The 16,304-nt window shown below is 35.3% G+C and overlaps 1 long non-coding RNA gene across 1 annotated transcript; it reads left to right on the top strand.

Annotated features, from left to right (window-relative positions):
• The first annotated feature begins 37 nt into the window (after positions 1-37).
• LOC123917228 lies at positions 38-3,787 on the top strand. Its single transcript, XR_006812418.1, has 4 exons — positions 38-855; positions 1,900-1,995; positions 2,973-3,055; positions 3,441-3,787. It is a non-coding gene; the product is annotated as an uncharacterized LOC123917228 (long non-coding RNA).
• The last annotated feature ends 12,517 nt before the right edge of the window (positions 3,788-16,304 follow it).

Raw genomic sequence — 16,304 nt, 5'->3', positions numbered from 1 at the left:
CTAATATTAATATATCAACAATTATGCCTGCATTTGTGTGGGGTTGTGTGAAAAGCTGTTTTTTTGTTGTTGTGAGCAGTGTAAAAACATTGAAAAAAGTGAAAAATTAATTATTACTATGTCTATGTTGTACCAGAGGCTTACATCAGTATATCTAGTAGTCTAGTAACATATCACACACGTTTCCACCGGCTATACTTCACTTACCTATTCATTTTTCTTTATTTTCTTTTTTGACTTTATCAAAACACATCTGCCACCTCATCATCCCTAACCTCATCTCCCTCATCTCACATTCGTTTTTTAAGATCCATTTTCAGGCCACCATCGATCTGAGCTTTTATCTTCATCTTTTGAAACCCGAAATACCGATCCAACTAAACCGCCATCCGAGAAACCCGACATCCGATTTAACCGATACAAAAAATGGTCAGAAATGGACTGCCGTTTATCAACCGCGGTTGTCGATCGGATTGGGGTTTTTGGACCGAATCCGACCCACGTCCGACCGATGTCCACCCCTATCTCAGACTACACAAACACGCGAACAGTTAAACCAAAACGCAAAACACCCAAAACCCTAGTCACAATATCGATCCCTTCTTCCTTATCGCAAAACTCTTCTTCCATAGATTCCTTCTTCTTGTTCCATATCGATTCTTCTTCCTTATCGCAATTCGCAAACCTTTCCTTGCAACGAAAATCTAAACCCTAGTCACACAAATACCCTGGTTGTGATTTCTGAAATCGAATTGAAGCTCTCTGGTTGTGATTTATCAGCTTTATTCTCTTTCTTGTTTTCAGATTTACACTTCTCATTTGTAGGAATCACACTTCTCAATATCTCATTTGAAGGTATTTTCTTTCTCATCGTTTCAAGTAATTGCCTATTTTCTGATTTAACATTTGATTGAGAGAATTAGGATTTATTTTCAATTTATTTTAACTTTGCTTAGAGATTTGATTTTTTTTTTCTTTTCAATTTTATCTTATGAATGCTTAGGATATGATTTTATTTTCTTTATTTTCTGGCAATGCTGTAATTAATATTAGGGTTTGTTCAGTTAAGTAGAATTCATGTCTAACGTTTTAATCAAATTCCCTAGATGACAATTGATTATATGATTTACAATCTTAACATGTGTGAAAACTATGAGAAAGACATGTTTCTGTTCAATCTTAACAAGGGCACATGTCAAACTCCTCTCTCTACTCGTGTACTTCTCTCTTTGTGTGTGTAAAGTTTAATTCAGCTCAAAATGTTGGTGCTACAAAGTGGAGATTTAATTCAGCTCAGTTGTCTGTGTAAAGATGAGCTTGGCATTGGACACATTCATTGTGCTTAGGTGTGGTTCAAGTTCAAGGGAAACATGTAAATGTTCAGTTTGATTGCTATTTTTAGATCAACAATAATACTGACATGTTTTTTGAGGTTTTTCTATTTGGATGTGTATATTTGAAATCATGTTGTGTTGGTTAAAGTTCCTCCCAATTTCTACCTTAAAATGCCCATATCTTGTGTGTTAAGACCCAATCAATTCATAGCTCCTGCTGATAGTTCTCTGAAGTTCTCGTTCAGATAGATAGACTTATATCCTTGTATTAAAAGTCCAATAAAAACACCTGAGTAAAGATTTGTAAACTTGAACTAGAGGTACTAGGAATTGTTTTTTGTGAAATATGGACACTATGCTACCCTGTTTTGGTGAAATATGTGAGTGTGGAATTGGTATTTGGTGCTATTATATATAATAAGTATGAACCTTCATGCTTCTTGCAGCTTTGTGTGCTATATGACTTCAATGGATTTATGATATGGTATTAGTTGAGTGTTTATTATTGTCAAATTTATATGATAGACAATTGTTGAAATATTTTTTGTGCTTAAATGTTTTTCAGAACAAATGAAAAAGTAAGCATACAAGAAAAAAGGAGCTCTCATGTCAAGAGTCAATACACCCACTGAACTGAGTTCTCAACTATAAAATCTGAGTTGTAAGAACAAGAGCTGTTGGAAACAATCCTAGTCCTTTAATTACAGGATCTGTTTTGGAAGTAGTAACCAAAGGATAATTAGGATCTGTTTTGGAAGTATTAATTTATATTCTTGTTTGTTAACCTTAATAAATTGTGCAGCTTACTTGTTTTTTTTGTTAGTTATAAGATTTATAATGGATGGCATTTTTAGTGAGTACTTAACATCACAGTAATTAGCTTATGGTCTATTAGTCTTGTAAAGTTGAAATATGAGTCAAGCTTTAAGTGCAAAAGAACCTTGATTTGGAATTTAGAAGAACCTGATAGCAATAGTGTTGTTATAAGCTTAAGTGCATTTGGGTCAACCTTTTAAATTGGAGTCAGAGGACTATTTCCTATTTTTCGGTGGGTTAATTTTGAATAAAAGTATGTTTTCATTTTACATTAGTTGTGGTAGACTAATTAATGGGTGAGCCACTTTGTTTGGAAACTAACTAGTGCCCTTAAACAACTGACGTTGGTGTCTATATAACATGTAAAAGATGTTAGTGTTCATATATTGCTTCTATAGCTATTTTAGAAAGTTCTGATACTTTGAATAATTAAGTAGTAATAAATCATATCCTAATAAAACTCAAGCCTTAAGTTAGAGTTAGAGTGAATGAGATTTGAACTAAGTGAGTTAATATTTAATTGTGAAGGTTAATTTAGTAGTGGAATGAAGACCGCTGTGTTAAGAATTCAGAGCTGCTGTTACGAGTTGAGTGTTTATTATTGTCAAATTTATATGATAGACAATTGTTGAACTTAAGTCGCTAGAATTTGAGTTGAGATTGGTATATATGATACTTTTGGGAAATGACACTTAGAGTTGGTACGATAAACTGTTAAGTCATCTTTGTTAAGGGGTAGCCAATACATAATCTTCCTGCAGTTTTGGTTGTTAGTTCGTGCTGTTATGGATTCTAATATTTTTTGTGCTTAAATGTTTTCAGAACAAATAAAAAAGGAAGCAAAAAAAAAAATGAACTCTCGTGTCAAGAGTCAAAGGGGTGCTTCCAGTTTTGAGCTGCCCCAGGTCAGGTCAAGCTTGAGGAATTGTACTTGATTAGATTAGATTTTAGTCTTTTTGATACGTTATTTGTGGAAAGTACACCACTAATTTTGTTACTTAATCATTAATTACTTACTTGCTTACTTTATCATTACTTGTTAATGTGTTGAAGGTTTTTCTTTGTGAGACAAGTTGTAATTTCATTATTACTTCATGAATTGAATTTGTAGGGATTTAAATTATAATCACAATATAGGATTGAGTCTCTTGTGCAAATTGTTGAGCCTCCATTTGGGTCTATATTTGTGTTATGCCAATTTTGTAGTAGTGGCCTTTATAGGTTTGTGTAGTTGCAGTTATTAGTTTAACATAGATATTTAACTTTCTTCATATGTTAATCATGCTTCAGATGATCATGGAAGGTCTAATAAATTCATCACATGTTGTTGAGGAGTGCTTCAGTTGGATTGTGCAGCCTGAATATGAGGAAGCATCGGATGATAGAAAAACTACATTATATTGTCATGTAAAGTAGAGAAAGCAATATCACTCTTCAAGTTTGAGTTCCATACAAAATAGTTATACTTTAGGTGATAAAAATGAAAGCTCGTGAATGTATACATCACGGTAAAATTAGAAGTAGAAATTTATCATGTAATCTAGTGTAATACTTGCTTAGGCAAGATGTTGTCACGATACATGGAATGAGAGTTTTTTGTTTTATATTAAACTTTAAATAGAATATTACTTTATATACTTTTGTGTGTGGTAGATTATTTGATCTAGTGATACAAATGAATCTCATTACAATTTACATGTAATTTAGTATACTTATTTTAAATAAATGTGATAATTTTTAATCTAGTGGATTTGACTTATAGGCAACGGATTTAGAGTGTTGCTTAATCATGACCGTTGCCTTTACAAATGGTTTCGGCAACGTTTATATCCTGTTGCATGTCGAAAACCGTTGCCAGAAACGAGTGCAAAAACCGTTGCCTTCTCATATGTACCGCAACGGTTTCAAGGATCGGTTGCTAAAGTGTAAAAAACCGTTGCCCTTTGGAATAGGCAACGGCCGTATATCCCACGCCTGCAAAACCGTTGCGTAAAGGTTTTGGCAACGGTTTTTGTACTTTAAGCAACGCTTTTCCGGGGTTGCCGAAAGCATAAAATGTTGTAAAAAGTCACATATGTAACGCTATCTACAATCAGAATCTTTAAATAAGTTGGTTAAAACCTCCTCCTTCTCCCTCGCCGCTTTCCCCTCCAAGCACTCCCTCTACTTTTTATTTTCAATTTTATGAAAAAGTGGCAATCCTAATTCTTTCTTAGTCTTATGTTTTACCTATTTATAAAAGGAAAGGGTCTAGGTTTCTTTTTCCTTAAGAAAGAGTATATCTCATGAGATTTGTTTCAATTTAAAATTATGATCACATCTCTCAATAATTTGGTTCTACTTTTATTTTCTAAGTATATCTCTCCAAAATTATACTAAAATAAATATCTCTATTTTTTCTCCACTTAATTATTCTACTAAAAATATTCTTTAATTAATTGGTTCATCGTACAATTCTAACGGAATTAATTAATTAATATCTAAATAACTTCTTTCTAAATTTCGGGGCGTTACAGCTCACACCCTTGCAAGGGCGGCCATTTCTTGGTCTCGTCGCTGTACTTTTAAAACATTACCTCTTTGTATTACACCTTTAGTGAATAATGAAATGATATGAGTATTTGTTTATAAAATAAAATAAAAAATACTTCCACATTTGTTCCCGTAACATACTCCCCCAACCCCAGGTCACATTTATAGGCAAAAAATAATTGTATGCGTTGTGCTTAAAAAATTTAGTTAAGTATAATTAATTTTCTTGATAATTTAAAATACGGATAAGTTTAATTACTATATTGCCTTTTAGAAATAAGCATTTTTGTCTAGAAGTCCTAGCTCAATTGGCAGAAAATATCGAAATTGTTAGGCTGAACATCCATGACCGGGATTCAATCCCTAGGCACTCTACTTTGTGTGTGTGAGTTTATGATGACTTTGTCATTTCATCTAGGTAACAAAAAAAATAGATAAACCTTCTTTTTGTACCAAAAAAAAAATGCCTTTTTTTTTCTTGGAAATTAATCACATGCACCTTTTGGAAAGTAAGGTATCTTAGGAATAACAACATTAATTAGTTTAAATGTAGATAATTTTTGCTTATAATAGTGACCAAAATTTGAGGTGTTTTTTTCTTATAAATATGACCCAAAGAAATATCTTTAGAGCATCTCCAATGGTGATACCATGTTGGATATCATACATCACTAAAAAGTGGTACATACAATATAATGTAATATTTATGCAACTCATACATATTTTGCTTCAATTGTGATACTACTTTGGGTATCATACGTTACTAACAAGTAATCAATTATATTTAATTTGATATACCAAAAAAAAGTAATATTAAAATTGATGATACGGTAACTTAAATAAGGTACTGTATCATCAATTTGATACTCTCTATGTCGCGTCATGAAACTCCAATAATAATAAAAAATAAGGTACAAATCATCGATCTATAAAATCTTCAATAGTGGACCTCGGTCTAGCTCTGTTCCTAGTAGTCATATATAACAAGGTGACATATAATCAAGAATTTGAGAACTAACATACAACAATTACTTCCTTGTTAACAAATAAGTGACATTATTTGTTTGTATTTAGATAAAACTTACCTTAAAGTATGATAATAATGAATTAAAGAGAAACATTTTTTTCTTTCTATTAACCTTTTAAGAATCGAACCCGGAATAAATAAATATGTCACATCGTAAAAAAAATAAGATAAGAGACTAAAATTTTAAAAAGTTAGCTTGGGCGGACAAAAAAATATCAGTTTTTTTTAAAAAAAATACCAATTTTATTGTGCTATATCATTATTGTAATTAAAGTTTTTTTTATTAAATTTGAATTCATTGTTTAAGCGCACCATTAAGATAGTTATAGTCTCCTAGAGGATTTCCTTGTTAGAGGAAGTAGTAGTTACTAAGCAAAAGCACCTATGGTTTTTACTAGCTATACTTACTATGTACAGACAAGCATATAGCTTTTGTGCTGCAAATCTTTTAGCATCATATCCTTTTATAGAGAAAGTTAAAGGATGTATATTAATATTATATTTTGACAATTGCATCCTCTCCTTTTTATTTCATTCCCTCTCCTAACTTTGTATTTCTCTCTTAATTTTATTCGATCTCCTCATTAAAAAAAATATTAATGTAATTAAGAGAGAAAAAATAGAGTTTAGAGAGAGATAGAAAGTTAGAGATTTTTACATCTTCCAAAACTCCAACCTTGATAACAACAACTAATGACAAAACAAATATCATTATTTAAAATGAACACAAAACGGAGTACATGCTACTCCCTCCGTCCCAAAAAGAATGACCCAGTTGACCGAAACACGCATGCCAATGCATAACTTTGGCGACTAATATCTTTAATTGTATAATAGTAAAAATTATAAAAAATTGATATTTTGAAAATACTCATCGAGACGAATCTAACAACATCTTATATGTTAATATTTATTTTTATTTATTAGTAGAAAAATATGGTCAAAACAATATATATGAATAGTGCATATATTCAAAATGGGTCATTCTTTTTGGGACGGAGGGAGTAAGTACTAGTATGTTGCAAAGTGGATTCATATTCTCTAACTTTGTGCTAGCAAAGTTATCCTAACTTTCAACTTTTATGTACCGTAAGATCAATCTGATGCTTTGCATTGTGCCATATGCTTTTAACATTTATTATTAAAACTAATTAAAAATTAAGAAAACAATAGGAATACACAAAATCGTTTTCTCCTTCCTTCAGCTCCGTCCAAGCCAGCTACCATGAGAGAACCTTACCACCACCACCCACCAAAATCACACTACATTTACCGACCTACCTCCCTGTGTCTCCACCATCACCGACCCATATATGCTCTGTTTTAACAAGCCACAAACAAATAAACCCCTTTTAACAAGCTGATTGTATTCCATATTTAGCCGTCATAGCCTACAACCACCGTAAATCAAAAATTCAAATGGTCGGGTCAAGACGACGGTTATAGTCAACCGAGACGGCGGTGGTTAGAGCTAGTGATGAGCGGTGGCCGGTGGCGTGAAAGTGGAGGCGAAGAAGCAACATGTGGCTTTCGTTGTCTCAGTTTTTGGGAAAAAGTTAACGATGTGGCACTATGTTGAGCATAAGATAGATCTCATGGTTCATATGAGTTAAAAGTTACGGTAACTTTGGTGCCAAAAAGTTAGAGAATTGGGATCCGTTGCAAAGTTCATTTTACATCAGAAAAAGTTTTCTTTTGAAAAGTTACTCTTATGCATAATGCTTAATTTAGTACATTTCCTATCAGATCAAAATTGATGTAAGTTTTTGCGAACCATTTTTCTTACATCAAATTGTATATATTAAATGGTGTATAATACCCATCAAATTGACTCGAAGACCGTTTCTTGCTTATTTAGAGAAATTCTAGTATAGGCACAAGCTTTAATCAATATTTCTTAGGCACACTCACATATTTTATTAAAATTAAAAAATAAAAGAAATTGTTGATTTGACTACTTTATTTAATTTTTTTTTTCTATGTATATATATGTATGTGTGCCCAAATGCATTTTTCTTGGGTTTGTGCCCATCTAAGAATTGTTCGCTTATTTATTACTCCTTCAGTTCTAAAATTTTAGTCTTTTTAAAGTTTTGCACCTAAGATATAATAAAAATTGACGAGTTAAATAATTTTTACCCTTACTTTATTAAAAAAGAGAAAATATACTATTTAATTAATGCTTCTATGACTATTTGTGAGGAAATATAAAAAAGTGACTATTACTTAGAGATTTTTTTTTACAAAATAAATTAGAGATTCTTTGAAAACAATGTAAATTGTTTTATATTTATTTCCCATAATAAATCGTCCTTTAAAAAACAGTTACTGAAAATGAATTTGGGTAAGGTTGTTACTTTTTTTTTTCTTGATTATTTTTGTCAATGTTCAAAACATTCTGCTACCTCAGGAAAGAGTTCATTGACACCGAACAAAAAGAAATTAAGTTATAACAACACTGGCTAATTTTGTAGAAACTAAAATTATATATTTTAGAAAAATATTATATAATTAAGCAAAATTTAGTTTAATTAATTTTCTCAAGAAAAGTATGATTTCATTGTGTATTAACCTTCCGATTTTCAGCTAATTAGACTTTAATAATTTGAAATTTGGTCGGAAAGCATATATAATCTGACAAATATTATTTATGGTAAGACATACTCTACTCCTTTATAATTTGAGATATTTATGTATTAATCGATAAGAACAATCCACATAAATAAATTTGCATGTGGTGGTCATATAAATTAGTTGTGGGTACCACATACAATCTAAATTATGAAGGATATTTTGTCGAAAAATTATTGAATTTTTTGTAAACAATAATATATATTAAAATGTTATGTAAAACTTGTGTATGCTGCACACAAACTCAGACAGTGACACAATTTTGATTTAACTATCGAGTCCAAGAAATCAATCTCAGGGATAGCACAAGACACAAATGCTGCTGAGATCCATATTCCTTGAGCACCTAAGATTACAAAGTAAAAAGCAAGACTTTCACAGACTAACTCCCTTATCACGCTGCAACCCGAAGTCCTTCATAGTAATATTCTGAAGCTGCTGCAAATTGAATCCTATCCAAAGCTTACAACTTGAGAAAATAAGGGTTCTCTCTTGCATGGTGGAAGGGTGGCATTTATAGTATGGGGAAGTAATAAACTTCCTCACCATGGTCAAGTTGGATTTTAGCCTTTAGATCAAACAAGGAATTACACAAATTTAGATTTTTTTTTTCTCCTTCTCTCTTCCACTATCAGCAACCCACTAGCATAAACACAACCCATTTGTAATTTGTAATTTGTAATTTGTAATAAATAATCAAAACCACTTCAAGATCATTTAAATAAATATATTTTATTTAGCTAAAAGAGATTGAAATTAAAAAGAAAATTTACAATAGATGAAGAACAAGCATAAATGGTTGTGTTTGATTAAAGGCTAAAATCCAACTTGACCATGGTGGGCAAGTTTATTACTTCCCCATACCAAATGCCACACGTTTTCATTTTTAAAAATGAGTTTGATGATTATGTGATTGTTGTGGTGACTGAAGAAATTATGAATTTTTGTTTGATTGAATACATAGTAAAAGAATGTATGTACATGTGGGGTGGGAATTTTTGTTACATGGAGGGCAGCGGATTGCGCACAAATGAGATTATGTTTGTTCTTTGTTACAGTATTTTTGTTTCCATTTGTTTGCATTTCGTTCTCAATTAATATTTAATTAATATAAGGAATAAATTTCTTAGACACCCACACACTCATCATTTGGCACCTTGAGAGAGATTGGGGGTGATATAATGGTTGTTTAATTAAAATGATTTCTTAATTAACTAACCAATTGTGTATTATTATAAATAAATAAATAAAAAACCAATTGTGTATTGTACTGAAAATGAAATTGGAATTCTTGAATTCAAATTTGTTATCTAATTGTCTAGATCACAACATAACTTTTAAAGAAAAATGTTGGTCCATTAATTTTTTTTTATATGTAGATATATTCAATATTTGATTCCTTGAACCACAAAATATATAAATGTTGTCTTTCCAAATATTTTGGAGTCACATTTCTATAAAATTGCATCAAAAGATAAGATTGATTTTGTGGAGAACTTCTGTAATGCAGTGTAACTATAATTACATATATGTCACTTCTTTAATGCAGGTAGGTCAATATTCAATCAACATATCCATGGAGAACTCTGACCAACTGCTGAAGCAGCTCCAATCATTAAACATTAGTGACACAAAGACAGACATTCACAACCGTTTTATCTCACACCTTCGTCCCATTTTGACATCGGTTGTTAATGTCGACATGGATGTTTCTAAGTGCTTTTGCATTCTCATGTTACGTTTATATGAACCTAAAAAATTCAAGTATAGTGAAATTATTCTCAATGAGTTATTAAAAGTATATCAACTCTGTTTGAAATCATACGATAAAATACTTCCCTACCTTGATAAATTCAATAAATATCCATTGGTATACCATGTTCAATTCATGATGAGTTTAGAGAACCGTGGACGCGTCGATGAAGTTAACAAATATGGGCTAGCTTTGTTAGAGAAAGTGGATAAAAATCCCACAACTTATGAGGAATCACATTGCGAAGTCTTAGGAATTTATAAATGTTTGTTTGTTCAAAGTTCCGCAACAAAGCACAACAACAGATGAGGAGCATTGTAAGAAATTGCTTAGTTTCATGGAAAAAGTAAAAATATGGCATAGGTACATATCTTAATTGATTATTAATGTTTATGTTTTATTTGGGTCTTTGGGTTTGATGTAGTTAACTCATGAAATTCTACTCATACAATTTATTATTCAGGTTAAATTGTCAAGAGTGTGCAAAGCATCGTGTAGAGTTAATTAGAATGTTAAGTACTTATGCTTATCTTCTATTACCAAAAGCAACATTCTCTAATATGGAGTCGGGGATCGATTTTTGTCGTACTATTTTGATAGAGTACACAAACTCTCCTACACTCAAACCAGATGTTTACAAGGTAACCTAGTTCTAATGTTATATGTTTAATATTTTATTTATTTACTATTAGCCATCCTTATATAATTTTAAATGCAGGTTGCAAACACAATGTGCTCCCATCTTTTAAAATTGCGGAAGAATAATCACCATATTATGAGCATCCTGGATTGCATTGCACCTAACAAGGTAATATATACATTGATCATACCCCTGAACCAAACTCTAAATATTACTATATATGAAAAGAAAAGTAAAAGAACAAACTCTTACTCTATATGAACGAAAAAGTAAAAAGAAAAGTCCAATAGTATACTTAATAAAGCCTCTTTATAAACATGATGATGAGACAATTGAAAATTTGATCTTAAAAGGAAAAAGAAACAAAGCACCGGGGACTATTCCCGGGAAAACACTACACCCTGCGCATCAGCGAGAAGAGGTATAGCGAGATCAACAGGAGGGGACGAGAGTCTCACTAACGGGGAGTCAGAGAGAGCACCCATCTTGGCCAAAACATCCGCACACGCGTTACCTTCCCGAAGCGTGTGTTTCACCACAATCTCCCAGTCTCTATCAAGAAGCTGACGGATACTAACTACTTCATTCGCAAAGCGGTGGTGGGCAGAGACACCATCCCGAATCAAGTTGACTGCCTGGAGCGAGTCTGAGAAGCAAGTAATTCTTCTGTAACCATTTTCCCAACAGATTTGCAAACCATGAAGAATAGCCATGAGTTCCGCTAATAAAATGCTAGGAACAGTAACAGCCCCGTAGAAACCCAACAAAAACACACCATTATTGTCACGCAACAGGCCACCATAACCCGCTGTATTCGTAGAACCCAATAAGCTTCCGTCGACGTTAAGACAAACGAATCCTTCCACAGGCCTAGACCAAACTACTGACCGAGATGTGACAGAGATATTCGAAGTCGTGGGTGGAGAGGAAAAGGCGGCCTCACACGACTTTAGAAGCGAGAAAATTTTTGTCACGCTGGTATGAATATTATCATTACTGTTATTGAAGATGACATCATTCCTCGAACACCAAACCACCCAAATAGTCACAAAGAAGAGAGTTCCATATTTCTTTCCCATGTTTCTATACCAAGTAAAGGAATCAGTACCTTGAAGGGGCATGTGAAGATCATGGATCCCGCACGCGTGCCAGATACGAGCAGATGCCGGACAAGAAAAAAGACAATGTTCAATGCTTTCAGCTGTGCTTGTACACCGCGGGCAAACACTAGTAGCGCAGACATGTCTGTGTTGCAGAACCTCTCGCACGGGAATTGAATCATGGATAATTTGCCAAACAAAGAATTGGATAGTCGCCGGTACCGGGAGTTGCCAAATCCATTGCCAATTAACATGATCCTGCAAAGGAGTAGGTTTTCGAAGCCAATTGTAGGCGTCCTTGACAGAGTAGACCCCCGAGGTCGCGTTGCTCCAAGTCCAAACATCCGGTAAATTTGAAACAAGTCTGGGCTGTAATGCTTCAATAGCAGTAATAATATGATCAGGGAGAGGAGTATATAGCGATTGTAAATTCCACATACCGTTCATCCACACGTCCTTAATCTTCATATCTATATCTTGAATTGCTACTACCGGCACAACCGAACACAGGCGTTCTTTAAGAACCCAGGGGTCAAACCAAAAACTTGATTCCCCGTCACCTATTTTGAGAGTGAAGCCCTCTTTCAGGAGTTGCATAGCCTTCGCCACGGCGTTCCAGATCACCGACCCACTTGTTACTTTTACATTAAAAGGGAGTTGTCCCTTCAGATATCTGTCATTGAAGAGATTAACCCACAATTTGTCTGGGTTTTGGAGAAGCTCCCAAACAAGCTTGCCCAGGAGCACAGTGTTCTGAGACCTAGAGCATCTCACCCCTAATCCCCCCAGTCTGCGAGGTTGTGTTATTTTATTCCAACTGACCCAGTGCATCCCGGTGTCACCTGTGCCTTTCCAAATGAATCTTCTGACACTTTTATCAAGATCATCACACACACTCTGGGGTAACCAATTGACTTGCATTTGATAAGAAGGAAGGGAGGATAGCACCGAGTTTGCCAACACAACTCTTCCCGGTTTATTTTTTTTTTTTTGAATCGGCTAAATTTTATTAAAAAACAACTCTTCCACAAGAAATGAAAGGAATTGTTGAGAAACATACAACGAAAGGTAACGTGATATAACACAATTACCAAATAACAAAACGCCTAATCAACACCCCAATCCACCCGTACACCAATAGTGATTCGCCAAACCCACCAGAGAAAACCCCTACCCGACCCTAGAAGACACCACTAGACACTAACTTCCGAACTCAAATTAAAATTACTCGGCCCATCAGGATCCAGAAAGCAGCCCCAATGGTCGAAGGTTGAGGGGCACCGGTAGGCAGAGAACCGACAGTCAACACCTAATGCAGTAGAGTTCGACCAGATACCAGAGACCTGCAAATCTCAACAGATTTGAACACCCCTCAGCGACTCAAAAGAGTCCTGCAAATCTCACCAGATTTGAAAATGGTCAGAGACTCTCGTATCAGGGAAAATCCACTCACACTCGGCATTAGCCATCCCACACCAATACGTCCTGGAGGTACGATAAAACAACAACAACAACCGTCAACACGGAGTGTCTACATACCTCGCCCTTTCGGGCGCGTCAGGACAAAAAACCAAGGCCAATAACAAATCCAAACAACCCCAGGCCACCAATCCACCATCCCACCTCACCCACCCCCTCACCACCAACAATCCACCTCCACCTCATCATCTCCAACCACCACCACATCACCACAACACCAACAACCCACCACCATCTCTTCTTAGCATCTCCACACCCATTAAATTGTGTGTATATAAATGTTTGTCAGAAGACACACACAATATAATATACTCCTACAGCAATTTAAAATAGATATATGATGCAAAACAATGAAAAAGTAGTTTTGTGTTGTAAAACAACCCAGATCCCCAAACAGTAGAGCCTCCAAATCATGAAACAAAACCATACAACAATCGCAAAACAGTAGCAGCCCCAAAAACATGAAACAAAACCAGATCCAATCGTAAGCAACCTACAACAAAACCAGACCAGATCCAACCGCCAGAAACAGTGACAACCCGTAATAACGGAACCTAACGAAACAGTAAACGCACACGATCACCCTATCATAGAAGCCAATTTCGCATTCACCCTATCATAGACATCTCCGAAATCTTGTTTCCTGACTTTCCCATAAAACATTTTGAAGCCAAGATACTTTTCAAACCTGGTCGTAGCCTGAATTTGGGTACAAGATGAGATGGAATCCCTAATATGGCGTGTTACTCCCAAGGACGTACAGAATTTTGATTTCTCAAGACTAATTTTTAGCCCCGAAATATCACAAAATTTCTTTAAAACTCCATCAATCACTCTAGCTTGCGCTGCATTAGCCTTACCGAAAAGAAGAACATCATCGGCAAAAAAGAGGTGTGTGAGCTTAGTTCCATGTCTGGTCATTTGCATTGGCTTCCAATTAGCAACACGGACCTGGTTGTTGATAAGAGCTCCCAACCGTTCCATACATAAGACAAACAAATATGGAGAGAGAGGATCTCCTTGTCGAAGTCCTCTCGTCGGAGTAAACTGGTCAGTCTTGCTCCCATTCCATAAAATGGTATTTGAAGAAGATGTGATACCGAACATGATGAGAGAGATGATCGTAGAGGGAAAGTTAAACTTAACCAACGTGTCACGTAAAAACCTCCAGTCGACTCGATCATAAGCCTTTTCAAGGTCCAATTTAAAAGCCATGTCACCATTTTTTTTCTTGGATTTTTTCATGAAATGGAGGACTTCTTGCAGTACTATGGCATTATCCTTTGTGCTCCTTCCAGGAATGAAACTGTTTTGCAATGGACTGACAATGCCATCCAAGAAGGGTCTTAACCGAGCCACAATAATTTTTGAGATCAATTTATAAGTAACGTTGCAAAGACTAATGGGACGGAAGTCTTTAAAAGTACGCTGGCTTTCACCCTTAGGTAACAGAACAATCAGAGTTTCGCAAACCATCGGATCATACGAGCCATTCTCGAACGCTGCTTTGACAAAATTCCACATATCGTCACCAATAACATCCCAAAATAATTTGAAGAAAATAGGTTGAAACCCATCAGGCCCTGGAGCTTTATACGACTTCATACTCATCAAAGCCTCATGCACTTCTGCCTTAGTAACTGGTTTAACAAGCTCAGAGATAGCAAACTCGTCAAGAGTAATAACAGCATCTTCGTCACTAGTGGTACTCACCTGCTGCGTGTTGCAGAAGAGGTCTTTGAAAAAATTCAGAGCTTCAGTTTTCATAAGATCCGGATCCGTGCACCACTCACCCGTTTGGAGTTTGATACCGTGAATTTTATTTCTCTTCCGACGGATAATAGTTTGGGCATGAAAGAAAGAGGTGTTTCTACTCCCAAGTTTAATCCATTGCTCCCTAGATTTCTGGAACCAGAAGGTTTCCTCTTGAAAAAGAATATTATCATATTCAATAAGTAAATCTTTCTGTAGCCGCAAGAGATTAGCGGAATCAATGTTCTCAAGAGCTCGTTGTACTCCTCTTAATCTCGCTTCCACTTCTTTTTTCCGGGTAAAAATGTTACCAAACACATTATTATTAAATTCAGTTGATTTTTGAGCAACACTTTGAAGACACCGAGCAATACTACCACGCTCATTGGTCCAAGTATCTTTAACTAGCGGTGGGTAATCTGTGTGAGTGAACCACGACGCTTGGAAACGAAACGGCCGACCTTCTCTACTAGTCATAACATTGTTACTTCGCAGCAGTAAGGGGTTATGGTCAGAATGTCTACGGACAAGGTGTTCTACCGTAGCTTCTGGAAAGTTCATTCGCCAGTCATGATTACAAAGGCCCCTATCAAGCCTCCTGGACACTAGACGACCACCTCTACAATGACCCTGCCAAGTAAATTTAGACCCAAACGAGCCTAGGTCAATTAAACCACACCTGTCAATGTTCCGGGAAAACACATCTGCTTTAGAAGCAGAAAAAACACCTCCTCTCTGTTCTCTTGGAAGAAGGATATCATTGAGATCCCCTAACACCAGCCACGGTAGCACAACATCCTTGGCTAGTTGGTCCAAATGGTCCCACAACAAGGCTCTACCTGTGTAGACAGGACTTGCATACACCGCAGAACATAACCATTTTTCAATACCTTTAGATATAGTGAAACTAACGCACTGATGCATCATACGAACAACCGAGAAGTTGTAACCATTCCCCTGTCGTTGCAAGACCCAAATTCCACCTGAATGTCCTTGCGCTTCGAGAATTTCTATTTTGTCATAACCTTCTCGGGCCCAGAATCGCTCTGCAGAAGCAAAAGGAGTATGGGTTTCAAAGAGAAAGATGATATCCGGTTTATACCTGCTAACCATATCATGCATATGTGTCCAGCTCTTCCTGTTAGCAAACCCTCTAACATTCCAAGCAAGGATAGAAAAATCGTTGAAAGCTCCCATCATAACAATCAGGTAGAGAAGGAGGGCCACGACAGTCGCGGTT

This window comes from Trifolium pratense, linkage group LG1 (assembly GCF_020283565.1).
Source record: "Trifolium pratense cultivar HEN17-A07 linkage group LG1, ARS_RC_1.1, whole genome shotgun sequence".
In the NCBI taxonomy this organism is placed as follows: domain Eukaryota; kingdom Viridiplantae; phylum Streptophyta; class Magnoliopsida; order Fabales; family Fabaceae; genus Trifolium; species Trifolium pratense.
Note: the sequence above shows the minus strand (reverse complement) of the source record. Positions and strands in the feature narration are given on the sequence as shown.